Genomic DNA, 15,142 nt, shown 5'->3' with positions numbered 1-15,142 from the left:
ACTTTAGTAGTATTAATAGTATTGATACCAACTGTAGATGGTAGTATCAGCAGCACTACTCTCACTTTTGCCAACAATCGTACCATTACTACCAACATTGGTAGCATTCGTACCAGTAGTCTTAATGGTACCACCATTACCAGTAGTAGTATTTTAGTAATTATAATATTGCTAGTAGAAATACTACAAGTAGCTGTAGTAGTAGAACTATTACTGCTGCCAATATTAGTTGTAGTAGAACTATTATCATTGCCAGTAGCATCAGTAGCAACAGTATTGCCAACAGCTGTAGTAGTGACATTACTAACACCCATAACACTAACACTAATACTAACAGTACAGTTTTAGCACTATTACTATTAGTTGTATGGCTACAACTACTAGTAGTACTGCTAATAGTATCAGAATACTACCACTAGTAGCAGTAGTGGTCGAATTATTACCACTGCTAATATTGGTTGTAGTAGAACTATTACCATTGGTGGTAGCAGCAGTAATAGTACTATTTCCAGCAGCAGTAGTAGTGGCATTACTAAAACCAATTCAAATTGTCCGAGAGAGAAAGGTGGGCACAACCAAACAGTACTTAGATATAATAGATGCTGAGTTCCAGTAGATGTGATAGACATATAAAAAGGAGCAGTCTGATAATGAAGACCCTGTGACACAGGGATCCAAATTCCCCCAAAATTGGGTTAAACCACTTAGTAGACCAGACACTCACAAACTGCTCTCTTGCAAAAGCTGCTGTGCTTGGTAGGGATATTTTCCTTGCTACTCTGCTAATAAGAGCATTCTTCACATGTTAATAAATAATGAAAGCATTATTCTCAATGCTTTAGGCGTAATACCAAAAATAGTATTTAATTATAGTTAGTAGAGGCAAACAGTATCCTCAGCAGTGTGGGCTCGTTAGCCAATGTATTTCAGAGATAACTCCATCTTTAGGGCTGAGCACTTAGCATGAGGACCTTGGTGTCTGAGCTGTGAGGTATGCGGTCCAGGGAGGCCGTTAGTGAGGAGATTTAGAGTTGCGGGCGGGCGGCTCACCCATGCTAAGTGCTCAGCCCACAAGATGGAGTTATCTCCAAAATGCATTGGCTAATGAGCCCACACCACTGGCAATGCTGTTTGCCTCTACTAACTATAATAAGAATTAAATACGATTTTTGTCCTAACAAAGTGGAATACCTATTATTTTATGATAATGGAGGAATTGAAGCTTGGGGAAGGGAACCCCAATAATGTGAAAGAACGGTATATGAAAAGGAAAAGTACAGCCTGACAAAACTGAATTTGTGTTGGAAACTGAAATCGGTCTGAGTTTGGGGAAATGAACCCTGAGAGGCCTAGCAAAGTTGGAGACATATTGTTTTGTAATGTTGAAAGGATTGAAGCTTGGGGAAGGGAACCCTGATAAGCTTCAACAGGAACTGTGTTATTTTTCTTTTGTGGTGTTTGGAACTTGGGCAAGTCGAAGCTTCTGGAAGGGAATCCTCAGAAGCTTCAAAAGTAACAGTGTTATATTTATTTTGTGGTGTTTTGAACTTGGACAATTTGAAGCTTAGGGAAGGGAATCCCAAGATACCAAAGACATTGAAAGTATTTGAGAATATTGCAAGGACCCTGCTACAAGCAGCCTTTTTTAATTGAACCTATTTTTATGACATTGATCAAACTACACCTGGTGAGAAGGCCACCCGAAACCAACCTTGGTTTCCTATTTTCTGTTGGACCACTATTTTACCTTTTTAAAGACTTTCTAACACATTTTTGTAAAGAGTGAGGGCAAGCAGAGGTTCAGACACAGACAGATTTTTATTTTGGAGTATCAGACATGGAAGACCCTTTGAGGACCCTTAGAGGTAGTTAAGGGAACCACCCTTTAGGGTTAGGGCCAGTCAGGCATTACACCAACCCATGAAACTTAGTAAATAAAGGTTGTGAGACTCATATCTTTGAGTCTGTGTCTCTCTTGATACCATGCCTGTCTCACATATGTGTTAAGGTGTTAAGGGCGGGATGCACCTCAACCAAAACAAGTTTGTGGACCCTGAAATATGAGAAGTTAAAGGATAGAGCCTACAGCCCCACAGTGTCCACTAAAGGATCTGTTGGGTTTGGTGTTTGTAGTTGTCAGATAGAAACCATCCCGCCAAAGGAAAAAGACGTCTCATCCCTACTGATCTCGTTCTTATTCCACCTCCCGGAACTTACATCAGATTTTCACCCAAGTCAGGACTTGTGTGGAAGTTTGGCATCAATGTCCAAGTTGGGGTGGTGGACCCTGATTTTAGAGGGGATGTGAAGGTACTACATGGGGAAGAGGCCTTTCAGATCCAGACAGGGGATCACATAGGCCAGGTGATTCTTGTAAGAATGATGTTGCCTGTCCTGAGAGAAGATGCTGAGAAAGATGTCACTGAAAGGGGTGCTTAGGCTTTGGGGAAGCTGATGCCCAACCCAGTTCTATCCAACCCCCAGCCATCCATGACGAAAGTTCAGACATACTTCTGGACTTGACATTTGCTCACTGGAACCATCATGAGGATCAGGGTCAAAGGGAGGAGGGCCATTTTTCTTTTTAAAGAAAGGACTCCTGTATAGAGGGGAGGTTATTTCGTTAGGGATGGCAATAACGAAGCTAGTGGCTCCCGGAAGTCACAAAAAGATAGTGCTTGACATTTAGGTCAAGCTAAAACTCATGCTCACCTGGCCATCAAATTCTTTTGTCCTGGAATACATGTCGACTTGAATAATTTCAGACTTGTGAAATATGTCTGCGTACCAGTACTCACTTACCACCACCAGCCCCCTTAAATCCATTACCCACCATTGAAGTACCATTCTCGAGGATTGGAATGGACATTATTGGGTCCCTTAAAAAATCTAAGTTAGGGAACAAATATTTGTTAGTGATACTTGACTATGCCACCAGATACCTAGAGGCATTCACCCTGCACAATACTACCAACGAGCAGCTACTCAAGCATTTACTTCCCTTTGTCTCTCGACTGGGCTTCCCTAAGGACATTTTAATGGACCAGGGTACCCTCTTTATTAGTAAGCTCATTGGGGAAGTAAAAGAGCTACTTCAAGGTAACCACCTTGAGGACGTCTATTTACCATCCCCAAACGCCCCAAACTCAGACACCATTGTATCTCTCCAGCACTGAAATCTCTTCACTTGCTCCCAGTGGTTGCAAGGATTAAGGTCAAGACCCTCTGCATTGTCCACAAGACCTTCTGACACCTGGGTCCTCAATACCTCCAACTTTCTCTTCTTATATACCTTCCTACTTGAGCTCTCCGCTCCTCCACCTCCAAATCTCTCAGGGTCAGATGCTTATCCAAGCAATGGGTTGGGGGTAGATCTCTTTCTTTGCGTGAGGGCCTCCCTCTGGAACTTGAGGAGAACCATCTCTGGTTCTGGAAGCACATATAGATCTTCCTCTTTGCTTCTGCCTTCTCTCTTGCTCTCCCCTGCTGATCTCCTGTCTGATACTGCACTGGTCATCTGGCTACCCTCTGAGTTCGGACCATGGTCCCTGATTGCCCATTTACACACCCACACTGCCGCCTGGCATCCCTTGCACTTGGGTCTGTATCTGTAACCCCACAGTCCCATACCTACACTTATTGGACAACTGCTGCCAGTACTAACCCTTGCACCTGCCACCTGCTGGCCGCACCTCTTGTTATTGTGATTCCATGTACAGCACTGCCACCCTCCCCCACCTCTGACACTTTTCCCCTCCCCTCTCCCCTCCACTTGTACAATCTCAATTTCACCTGGCCTAGTAAGATCGCTGTATCTGTCCTCCCCCTGTTCCCCCTCCCTTGCTTTGTCACACCTTGAAACTCTTGTGTTAATTATAAATGCAATATTATATCATATCATATCAAACTGACGGATTAGTTTAATGGTTTAACAAGATGCTTAAGACCATTCTTAAGAAGCTAGTTGACAAGGACATAATCAACTGGGATCAGATGATTCTGTGGGCTTTATTGCCATAAGAAGAACTCCTCAAGCATCCAATGGCTTCTCACCCTTCGATTTGTTGTATGGGTGAGAAGCCAGAGATGTTCTAGATATGCTTTGAGTAACATGGAAGGAAAGGAAAGATGCTCCAATACCACTGTCCCGGACAGTCTCTCAATTCAAAGAACATATGACACCTTGGCAGAGACCCAAAGCCAAAGGAAAGCATCTTAAAATAAGAAGGTATCGCTTAGGTCTTTTTCCATCAAGCATCTCTGAATCCACTGCCACAGTGTTATCTTGTATGATACCAGAAGAGGTAAATAATAATACTCCGATTCCCTCTGATATCACTGACACTCAACAAAAAGTTCAGCCCCTTGAATTGCTAGAACAATTCTGCGATGTGTTCCGTGAAGAGCTTGGCAGGGTTTAAGCAATATACCATCACATCCACACCCTTGCAGACAAGGTATTACATCTTAAACCAAATCGACTACCTGAGGCCCGTAGAAATATTTTCCTCAAAGAGGTTGAGCATATGCTACAGTCCAACATAATTGAACCATCTACCAGTCCAAGGTCTTCCCGCATTGTGCTAGTGGAAAAGCCAGACAAAAGTTGGAGGGTCTCTATAAAATTCCAAAAGGAGAATCACATTTCAGCCTTCGACGCCTTCCCAATGCCTCGTATTGATGATGTTATCGATACATTGAGTAGTGCTGACTATTTGTCCACCCTAAACTGAACCAAAGGGTATTGGCAAGTCCCACTACAGGGACCAGATAAAGCAAAGACCGGCATTGCAACCTCGATAGGGCTATACCAGTTTAAAGCCTTACCCTTCGGGTAGCATGGTGCCCCCGCAACTTTCTCCAACCATATTCAGAATTTTGAGGGCATACATCAACAACATTGTAATCCACAGTCAAACCTGGGAAGACCATTTGTACCACCTATACACTCTAATAAGACCCTTATGAAAAGCGGGGTTAACAACCAAAGTAGTTCCACCTGCCGTAAAATTCTTCAGTTAGAGCTGTCTTGTAGTCCCCTATGCCTGAAACTAAAACGGATTTAAGATCTTTCCCAGGGTTAATTGGGTACTATCAGAGATTCATAGCTAATGTTTCCAATAAAACAGCTAGATTGACCGACAAATTAAGAAATGCAGAACACCAGAAACTCAAATGGGATGAAGAACGAAGCATGCTATTGGACCCCCAAACAAACATTTTGTCAAAGCCCTATTCTCAAGGTGGCAGACTATTCTAAGGACTTCATATTATACACGGATACATCTTTGACTGGTTTAGGTGTAGTATTATCTCCGAATCATGACAGGCTAGAACATCCCATTCTATATACTAGTTGAAATCGGTTTCCCAGAGAAAAGAACCATTCAGTGATCGAATTGGAAGCTTTAGCGATCAAATGGGCCATCATGCATCTCAAGTATTACTTATTTGGCTGAAAATTTAGATTGATCACCGACCACTCCCCCCTAATATAGATCAGTGAAAGGAAAGAGTCCAACCCAAGGGTTATGGGGTAGTTCTTGGACTTGCAACCCTATTGCTTCTCAGTGGGATATCAAAAGGGCAAAGGACAAGGAAATGTAGATTTCTGTTACATTCCATCTCCCGAGCCTTCCCTGCATGGAATTTGGAAGGCTCGGGAAATCGAGGAAGATGGTTGCTGGCGAGTGAGGAAGCTGAATGGTGTCCCTTGAGGTCGGTAAATAAAGAACCATTTCGCTAACTGCTTACCGTGAATAAGAAGGTATTTCACTAGCAACAAGGATAATTAACGGGCCTTTGGGAGATCCCTCAACATGGATGGCAGAGGCAGTGACTCTGCAGTGAAAGCGACAGGAAGAGAGCGTCGGAACAAGACCTCACACCCACCCGACCGCATTGTTTCAGACAGGACAGCAGTGAAGGGGTGAAGGTAAGGAGAGGGCCCACTAAAAGGGAAAACAGCACTCACGTGACACGTACAGGTTAAAGGTAAGGACCTGCGAGCATCGACGAAACATAACAAGGAAGGCGTTGAGGAAGATGTTGTCATAGCAACAACAATAAACAATGCTCTAGAAAGGAGAAACAACACACTTGCAATATCAAGATTAAACGGGCCCCATAACACAGCGGCAGAACAACAAAAGTGTAGTCTTAAACAAGCAAACACTGAAATAAAGCAAAGCTAGCATAAAGCAGCCGCAGCCCAATACAAAAGCAGCAAATAAAACTGACACCAATAAGATAAAACAAGCAAACTGCAGACATGGCAGCTGCAAGCATGTCACCACCACCACCATTGTTAACTGAACCTGGCACACCAGCAGGTGGGAGAGGTGGAAAAGCTATTTGACACATATTTACTGGCAATAGGAGGAGACAAATTCACATCTGCTAGAAAACAAGCTGTTCTCCTGTACAACTTAGGAGCAGAGGGGCGAAGTGTATATGATGGCCTTCCAGACTCAGGAGAAGCGGGGCAAGGATATGTAGATGACTACACACTGGCTGTACAAAGATTTCAAAACCATTTTGAGCCAAAAAAAACATTACGTTTTTATGCCAAAAGTGTTTTGAGAGGTCACAAGAACCACAGGATCCAGTAGAGTGTTTTGAGGAAGCTTTAAGAACCTTAAGTCACACATGTGACTTCAGGACACTAACTAACTCCCTAATTAGGGACAAATTGGTATGCTGTACCAACAACACCAGAGTGCAAGAGGAGTTACTGTCAAAATATGTGCCTCTGGAATAAGCAACGGAAGTTGACAGAGGTATGGAACAAATAACCCGCTACATGAAGAGCATGAGAAATGAAAAAACAAGTACAAAAAGTATTCGCAATAAAATAAAACAGAAAGGCAAATGAAGGAAAAAATATAAGTGCAATAAATGTGGCAGCAATAGACATCTAACATCAAGTCTATTTTACCCAGCAAGGAATGTAAACTGCATTAAATGCAAAAGGAGACGACATTTTACCCTAGTGTGCCGCAAATCATCAGTAGAACCGATTGATACAGGAGGAAGACATCCAGAATAAAAAAAGCTTCTGCAAACCAATCAACAACACAGAATAAATACATTCTAGAAGTCAGTGCTGTGTCTGGAGAAAGGAAGAGCCCAACCGATGTATTTGTAGTAAATGGAAAAGTGGTCACAGTGAAGGTAGACAGTTGCTCTCTGTGGACTATAATATCACATGAGACATTCAAAGAATGTGTAGAAGGGAGAGAAGAAGACCTACTAGCAGGACATAGAACCATATGCCTACGGAAGTGTGAAAATTGAACTAATTGGAAAATATTCAGCTGTTGTCAAATAGAAGGGTCACAGCTGTTTAGCAGATGTGTATGTCACAAAAGTAGGATCATCACTATTAGGTTGGGAGGAACAGTACAACCTGGGAATTCGCATCCAGGGGAATGCACCCACTCTGATAACAATAGCTGAAGTGGGGGACAAGTGGGAAAGAGAGTTTGCAGAAGTATTCTCAGACATCCTAGGCGAACTCAAAGATTTGGAGCATTGCATTAGGCTCAAGAAAGAAGTAATACCTAAGGTGAATGAAGTGAGGTCAGTCCCACAGCAGTTAAAGGAGAAGCTAAACGAAGAGCTGGAAGTGTTACTTCAAAAAGGAATAATTGAACGGAACGAAAGCTCAGAGTGGCTGTCTTCAGTTGTAACTGTGGCAACATCAAATGGCAACATCAGACTCTGTGTAGACTTACAAGACTTAAACAGAAATATTTGGGTAGATCACCACCCATTGCCTATTATTTCAGAAGCCTTATCAATGTTGAGCAACTCAAAGGTATTCTCAGTGATAGATTTGCAGTTTGCATATCACCAAGTTCCACTCATGCATGAATTTCAGCATTTTACAGCTTTTGTCACAACTGAAGGAGCATTCAAATTCTGCCGAATGCCTTTTGGATTAGCTTCAGCAGCGGCAGCATTCCAGAGAGTGATGGAGAAGGTGTTGGAACGGGTGCCCAACATAATAGTGTTCCAAGATGACATACTGGTTTATGCAGAATAACCAGAGGAACATGATGAACTGTTAAGAATGGTATTGAATAGGTTAAAGGCAGCAGGTTTGATGGTACAAAGGAAGAAATGCAAAATAGCTGTGGAGAGTGTCGACTACTTGGGACACAGTGTATCAGCCCAAATGTAAGTGTCAAGGAAGCTATCAATAAAGTTCCCAAACCCAATGACAAAGACCAACTGAGATCATTTCTGATTTTAGCAGAATATTAACATACTATTGTGAGAAATGTTGCAGTCATATCCACGTCCCTGAGATCATTACTAAAGCAAGGTGCCAAGTTCAATTGGTCAAAGGAATGTGAAGAGGATAATTCAAAGGATAAAGTAAGACATTGTGAAGGGACCTTCGATAGGAAAATTCTCTCCAAATGATAGATGTGTTCTGACAGTGGATGTGAGCGTCTTGGGAGTGGGAGGGATTCACACTCAGTATGATGAAGACAAGGAACAACGTGTGATAGTGTTTCATCAAGAACACTGAAGGGAGCCGAAAGGTACTATTCTGTCATCAAAAGAGAAGCATTGGCCATGTTCTGGCCAATAATACATTTTAAGTATTTTCTGTGGGGCAGAGAATGTATAGTTAGTTCAGATCCCAAGCCCTGTGCCCATATCTGTGAATGTGGGAACTGGGGTACAGGATCACTGAGAATAAGCTGGTGGCATTTAGGTCTGCAAGATTATAATTTCAAGGTGTGTTACCTGTCAGGGAGACAAAATATAGTCGCAGATTGCATATGAGGAGGTCATTGTTGCAAGTGTAGAAATAGGTAGTGTGGAGCAAATGGAATGGGAGAACTGTGAAAATCTTGATGAGTATATACAAATCACTCGGAGTCAGAGACTTCCTTATCCTGTCTTCGCCTGACTTTCTAACACCATTTAGACAGAAACAATTTATTTGAATTGCTTAATCCTATGGTCTGAGTCCCTAAGTTACATAGGGACTCATGCCATAAGATTAAAAAAGTCTTAATGAGGACATGAAAGTAATTAGAGAGTGGACAGTTTCTGGTTGGGACAATAAAGCAACTTTAGACAAGAAATGTGAAGTTTGGTGGGAAGTAAAAAATGAACTGCATATCATTGATGGTAGACTCAGAAGATTGGGGTGCATTGTCCCTCCTGAGAAACTTAGATCTCAATTAGATGAAATAGCTCATCAAGGCCATTTAGGAGTGAGCAGTACTAAAAGAAGGCTAAGACAAGGTTTTTGGTGGCCTGGGAAGGACAGTTCTGCAGAAGGATTTGTCAGAAGTTGTACTCCTTGTTGTTTAAGTGATAAGACCAGGGTTGTATGCGAGACCCTGCTTATTTCAATTTATTTTCCTGATCAGCCTTGGAAGAAAGTGCCAATTGATATAATGGGGCCCTTACATGTACTAGGAGAAGGATTGAAGTTTTTGTTTGTAGTGGTGGATTTTCACACCAAATGGATGGAATGGAGTGTGTTAGAGAAGTGACAGCAAGAGAATTAGTGACATTTCTGAAAAGGGTTTTTTGAGGGAAGGATTTGCCACTGAAATTGTTTACAGACAATGGAGTACCATTTTGTTCTGAGTTCATGAAAACGTTTCTAAAGAGTTATGCCATTAAGCATACCCGCACAGCATTATGTCACCAAAGGGCAAATGGAATGGTACACAGAGCAAATAGATTTATCATGAGTGGTATTCAGCTGGCGTTAAGATCAGGGTTGCCATGGAAAGGGGTTTTAAACCACATGGTGTGGGGTTATCTCACAATACCACATTCAGTGACAAACATTTCACTGTTTGTTTCATTAAAAGGGAGAGAGCCATGTACCAAGTTGTGTCCGGGATGGTTAGGTCTGGCGAGTTTGGTTGATGTGGATACGAAAGCAATAATGGATGTAATAAAAAGTCAGAACAAGGACAAGGAAATGTTTGATGATAAAAAGGGAGTAAAAGACCAAAATTGGAAATGAGGAGATTGTGTATTGATACAAAACCCTAGGTTCTCTCACAAATGTATAGAGAGGAAATCTATTGGTCCAAAAATAATTTCTGCAGTAAGAAAAGGTGTGGTGATATTGGAAGGAGGGGAGGTGTGGTCAATGTGAAAGTTGGCAAAGTGTGAGGAAGGTCAGTACAGCGTTTCAGTGGACACCAATACTGATGATGTTGATTTATCATCTAAGATATTGAGAATAAAACCTAGTTGGGTGAAGGATTTTGTGCATGAGTAATCACCAATGATATGAAGAGATGTTATAATAGTCAGAAAACTCTTATGTTAATCTTCTTATTACCAATGATATACAGAGCTGTTATAATAGAAAACTCTTATCTTACTCTTATCTTAATCTCCTAATGTTGTATTTCTCTATTACTAATTTTGTAGGCAGTCACACTCATGCCCACTGATGAGTGTTAATGTCCAGAAAACCCCTACCTTTAGATTTTCAAGTTGCAATCCTTACTCCTGTTATGTTTTATAAATGGTCTTTCAATACAGTTATATATATAAAGGGGGTAGATGTGTTGCATTCCATCTCCCGAGCCTTCTCTGCATGGAACTTGGAAGGCTTGGGAGATTGAGGAAGATGGTTGCTGGCGAGTGAGGAAGCTGAATGGTGTCCCCCGCAGGCCGGTAAATAAAGAACCATTTTACTAACCACTTACCGCGAAAGAGTAGTCATTTCAATTTCCTTTCAAGGTTCCCCAGTGAAGGAATGCAGTCCAAACCGCATAGGGGAAAGATTTGTGAGAAACATGACTGTATTATCTGACTTACTCCCTCGGGATCTTCCATTCTGGTGTCATGGGAAGGGCCATTGTTTTTGGCTCCCGAACCTGGGGGTGGACAAGCGAGGGAGGATCACCTGAGTGGAGGATCATGCGGGATTGGGAGGAGGATACTCAATGGTGAGACATGGTATTCCCCCATTCCCAATAATACCCCAACCCACTCTCCCTCAGCCTTTATGGGGCATTTTAAAACTCACCCCATCTCCCCGTCCTCATTTCCAGCAAATACTGAGACGAGGGAGGTGCAACTAGGAGCAGTGAAGATTGCCCATAGAAACAACATGGGGAAAGAGAAACCTACTTTAGGAAGAACTCATGTTGTCCCACTAATAGGGTCAGGCTGGGTCAGGCATTCAATAATGACCACTGACACCTGACTCCACTTGACTGTTTTTTCAACTATAAAAGGTGCGGTTTTTCAGAAGGTAGAGAGCGAGCTGGGGATGCTGTCCGGACCAGAGAAGCCAAGGAGCAGTGAGCAGCAGAAGTTGAAGTCTGAAAGTGAACGTTATGCCGAGACACTGGTCCAGTGTTTGTGAGGGGCTGCAGCATGGCAAGGAACCAGAGTAAGGCAGCCAGTACCCTGTTGGTGGTGTCTGGTAAAGTGCTCATTCCCTTGGGATGTGTGCCGGTCCCAAGAGTGTTGAGGGGCAGGTGGTGAGACCCAGACCTCAACCCTGTGAATCTAGAGAGACCGCTTGTCGATGCAACGCACCCCGGTGAGTAAAAGAGAGAAAATTGGGAATGTGCCTTTGACTGGAGCGGAGCGGGAAAAAGGCACAGTTTTAAAGTGACACGGAGCAGAAAGTGGGATAAAGTGTACGAAGGACAGAAAGTGTAAGAAATAATCAGAATAAAAGAAATAGCATCATGGAAGAAAAGTAAAAGTAGAAGAAAAACATTTGAAGAGTGCAAAGAAGTAAAAAGTGGAATAAGGTGTTTTGAAGAGTGCAAAGTGTGCACGTTAAATAAAGTACAGTGTGTGAAGCATGTAGGTAGCATAAGAAAGAAAGTAAAGTAAGGTGCATGTGTGCCCGGTGGACAGAAGGGGAACAGTAAAGGGAAGGTACAGGTGTGCACGAGAAAGAAGCAAAGGAAAACAAGAAGGGGTGCAGGAAGGACCTGAAGGTGAAAGGTTAAAAAGCAAGACCAAGGAATGAAGAGAGGGGTTACAGATCAAAGTGGTCATGCCCAGGAGGAGCAAAGAACCTGGCAGTTTTGAAAGTATCTGATTGTACCCCACGAGTGAGGTGTGTGTAAAAGAATGGTATGTAACAGGAATGGTACATCATGACAGGCTAAACTTGTGTTTGAAATCAAAAGGGGCCCAAGCTTGTGGAAGAGAACCCTGAGAGGCCCAACAAAGTGGAAAACTTATTATTTTATGATACTGGAGGAATTGAAGCTTGGGGGAGGGGACCCCAAGAGTGTGAAAGAACTGTATATGAAAAGGAAAGTACATCCTGACAAAACTGAATTTGTGTTGGAAACTGAAAGGGACGTGAGCTTGGGGGAGGGAACCCTGAAAGGGCTAGCACAGCTTGAGACATATTGTATTCGTAGTGTTGAAACAATTGAAGCTTGGGGAAGGAAATCCTGAGTTATATTTCTTTTGTGGTGTTTGAAACTTGGACAAGTTGAAGCTTGGGGAAGGGAATCCAAAGGAACCAAGACATTGACAGATTTAGAGAATATTGCAAGGCCCCTGTGGAGAAGGTCTAACAACCCTTTTTGATTGAACTTATTTTTGTGACATAGACCAAACTACACCTGGTGAGAAGACCACTTGAAACCAACCTTGGTTTCCTATTTTGTGTTGAACCACTATTTTAACTTATTAAATACTTCCTAACACATGTTCGTAAAGAGTGAGGGCAAGCATAGGTTTAGACACAGACAGATTGTTATTTTGGACTATCGGACATCGATGGCCCTTAGAATCGTCAGTTAAGGGAACCGCCCTTTTAAGTTAGGGCCAGTTAGGTATTAGACCAACTTAGGAACCTTAGTAAATAATGGTTTTGAGACTAATATCTTTGTGTTTGTGTCTCTCTTGACACCATGCCTGTCTCACACTGTGCAACACTTCCCTCTGCAACAAAAAAAATGGAGAGCATAGATCTGAATTTTAAATAAGGTTCATGCTGGCAATGCAGGACTAAAATGATGAATCACGTCTAACACGATGTGATTAGAATCCGTGCACAACTATAATAGCAAAGGATTGCCAAAATCAATTGTGGAAAAAGTAAAACATTTTTAATGGTTGATACTTAATGGCTCCTTCAACAGAGAGTAATCAACAAAAAATGAAATCTTGTTGAGTGTCTTCAGAAAACAATATCACAATGTAGTGTAAAAAGTCATCAAATCAACAATAAGATACATTTAAATCAATTGTTTCAAAACGTTACAACAAACAAAAACAATAGGAATCAATTCTTCAATTCAACAATAATCAACATAAAATTTTTGGTGTTGAGATAAATCACTAGATGTGTCTTTTTATCTCCCAATACATGACGCGTTTCGGGCCGTCACCAGGTGTGGGAATTCATCTACTCAGTAAAATAAATAAATATACTCATTACTAGCATGTTTCTGGAAGTTTACCTGCATGATGCATCAGTGTCTAATGTTGTTTAACACGATCACTAGCCAGGGTATATCAATAATGCCTCTTGTCTCAGAAATAAAGGCACCAACCCAAATGTAATAGTCTTCTTTCAAACAAGATCGATACGATCTGGAAACAATTGGAAATGGGCAAATTTGATAACCATATGTGAAAAGATGGTGGGTGCTATGTGGGATCAGATGCAAAAGTTATAGCACTGGGTCCCACATCAGAGTCATTGTTTAGAAATGCAGACGTAACTTTGATCAACCAATTAAAATGTTTACTTTTTCCAGAATTGATTTTGGCAATTCTTTGCTATTATAGTTGTGCACAGATTCTAATCACAGCGTGTTAGATGTAATTCACCCTTTTAGTCCTATATTCACAGATCTTGTAGTTCAGGATCATTGAATCTGTGGCACCTAAACATTTGGAAACAACCATCACCAACCATTAAACAAACTTACAAGGATTGATCTAAGAGTGCCCCTCTCCATTTTCATTGTTCTATCATGCCGGCAATGCCTCAGAAATGAAGCAAGGTACAAAAACCTGCGGGTATAATCTTAATTGAGAACTAGCCCTAAACACACCATCACAAGAAGTGTTTCCATGTATAGTTTTAAAACAGCCTGTGAATTGGAACAATAGCAACTAATGTACGCTGCAACATGCTTATATTATCAAAGGCAGACACTTGAAGAGTCTCAAAATGATCATTTAAGCAATCAAAGATAATTTTCATCCTAATTATATTTCCTGTTTCCCTATCACGGAATGCAGGTATGTTTTTATTCTGCATGCTACCTGTATGTGCACCACCCCTTGAGTAATTCTTCCTCCATAGGCCGTGTATATATCTTTAGTAGTGGTTGGCCCTCTTTCTATACCTATTAATTCATGGTTCATTTCCCAATGAATTTGCCATTGGTGTAAGGCAAGCAAAGGGAAATTGTGCTGATTGGATGGAAAAACATTTAAAAAGATTCAGTCATTGGTTTGTTCATTCCATGTGGACAGGTGTAGAAAGTATGATGTGAACTATAAATTCCATATGTATGAGGCACATAGGACCCATTGTGATAGTATACTATTTCCAAATGTTGTAGAGCTAAATCCCCTATTTTACGAGCTTCTAATAGGTGTCATAAATAACACCAATACAACGTTGCCTTGTACATTTGTTGCATTAAACAGTAATTTCTTTTACAGGCTTTTCTAATAAGCACATTGGGTCATTAGTATTTCGTATCATAGAAATTCTGGTGTGTTAGTAAGTTAGTGACTTGCACATTTTCTAATTCAGCATAATGTGCACATTAAGCTGAATTTGAAAGTTTACAACTCACTAATTGACTTCAATTGTGCTTATGAATAGAGCATGTACAAAAATACAAAAATCACTGTTTAATACAACAACCGTACAATCAACTTTTGATTGGTTTTATTTATGATACCTATGAGAATCACTCAAAATAGGGATCTTGCTCCAAAACCATTTTTTAAGGCATAGGTTGTGGGCCTTCCCTTTGGTGAGCTGCTCTCTAGTAACCGAAAGGCAATATTCATCCCACAACACCTCGAAGCGACTTGGTGGCACCGCCAACACAACTAAACAGCCATAGTTTACTTTAACCTTATTTCCAAATGGACCTAATTACGAGCCTGGTCATGACATCATTTCTAGTGGTAA

The sequence above is a fragment of the Ambystoma mexicanum genome, chromosome 6q (genome assembly GCF_040938575.1).
Source record: "Ambystoma mexicanum isolate Mex_15411 chromosome 6q, UKY_AmexF1_1, whole genome shotgun sequence".
NCBI lineage: Eukaryota > Metazoa > Chordata > Amphibia > Caudata > Ambystomatidae > Ambystoma > Ambystoma mexicanum.
The sequence above is the reverse complement of the archived record's forward strand: the minus strand, read 5'-3'. Positions refer to the sequence as shown.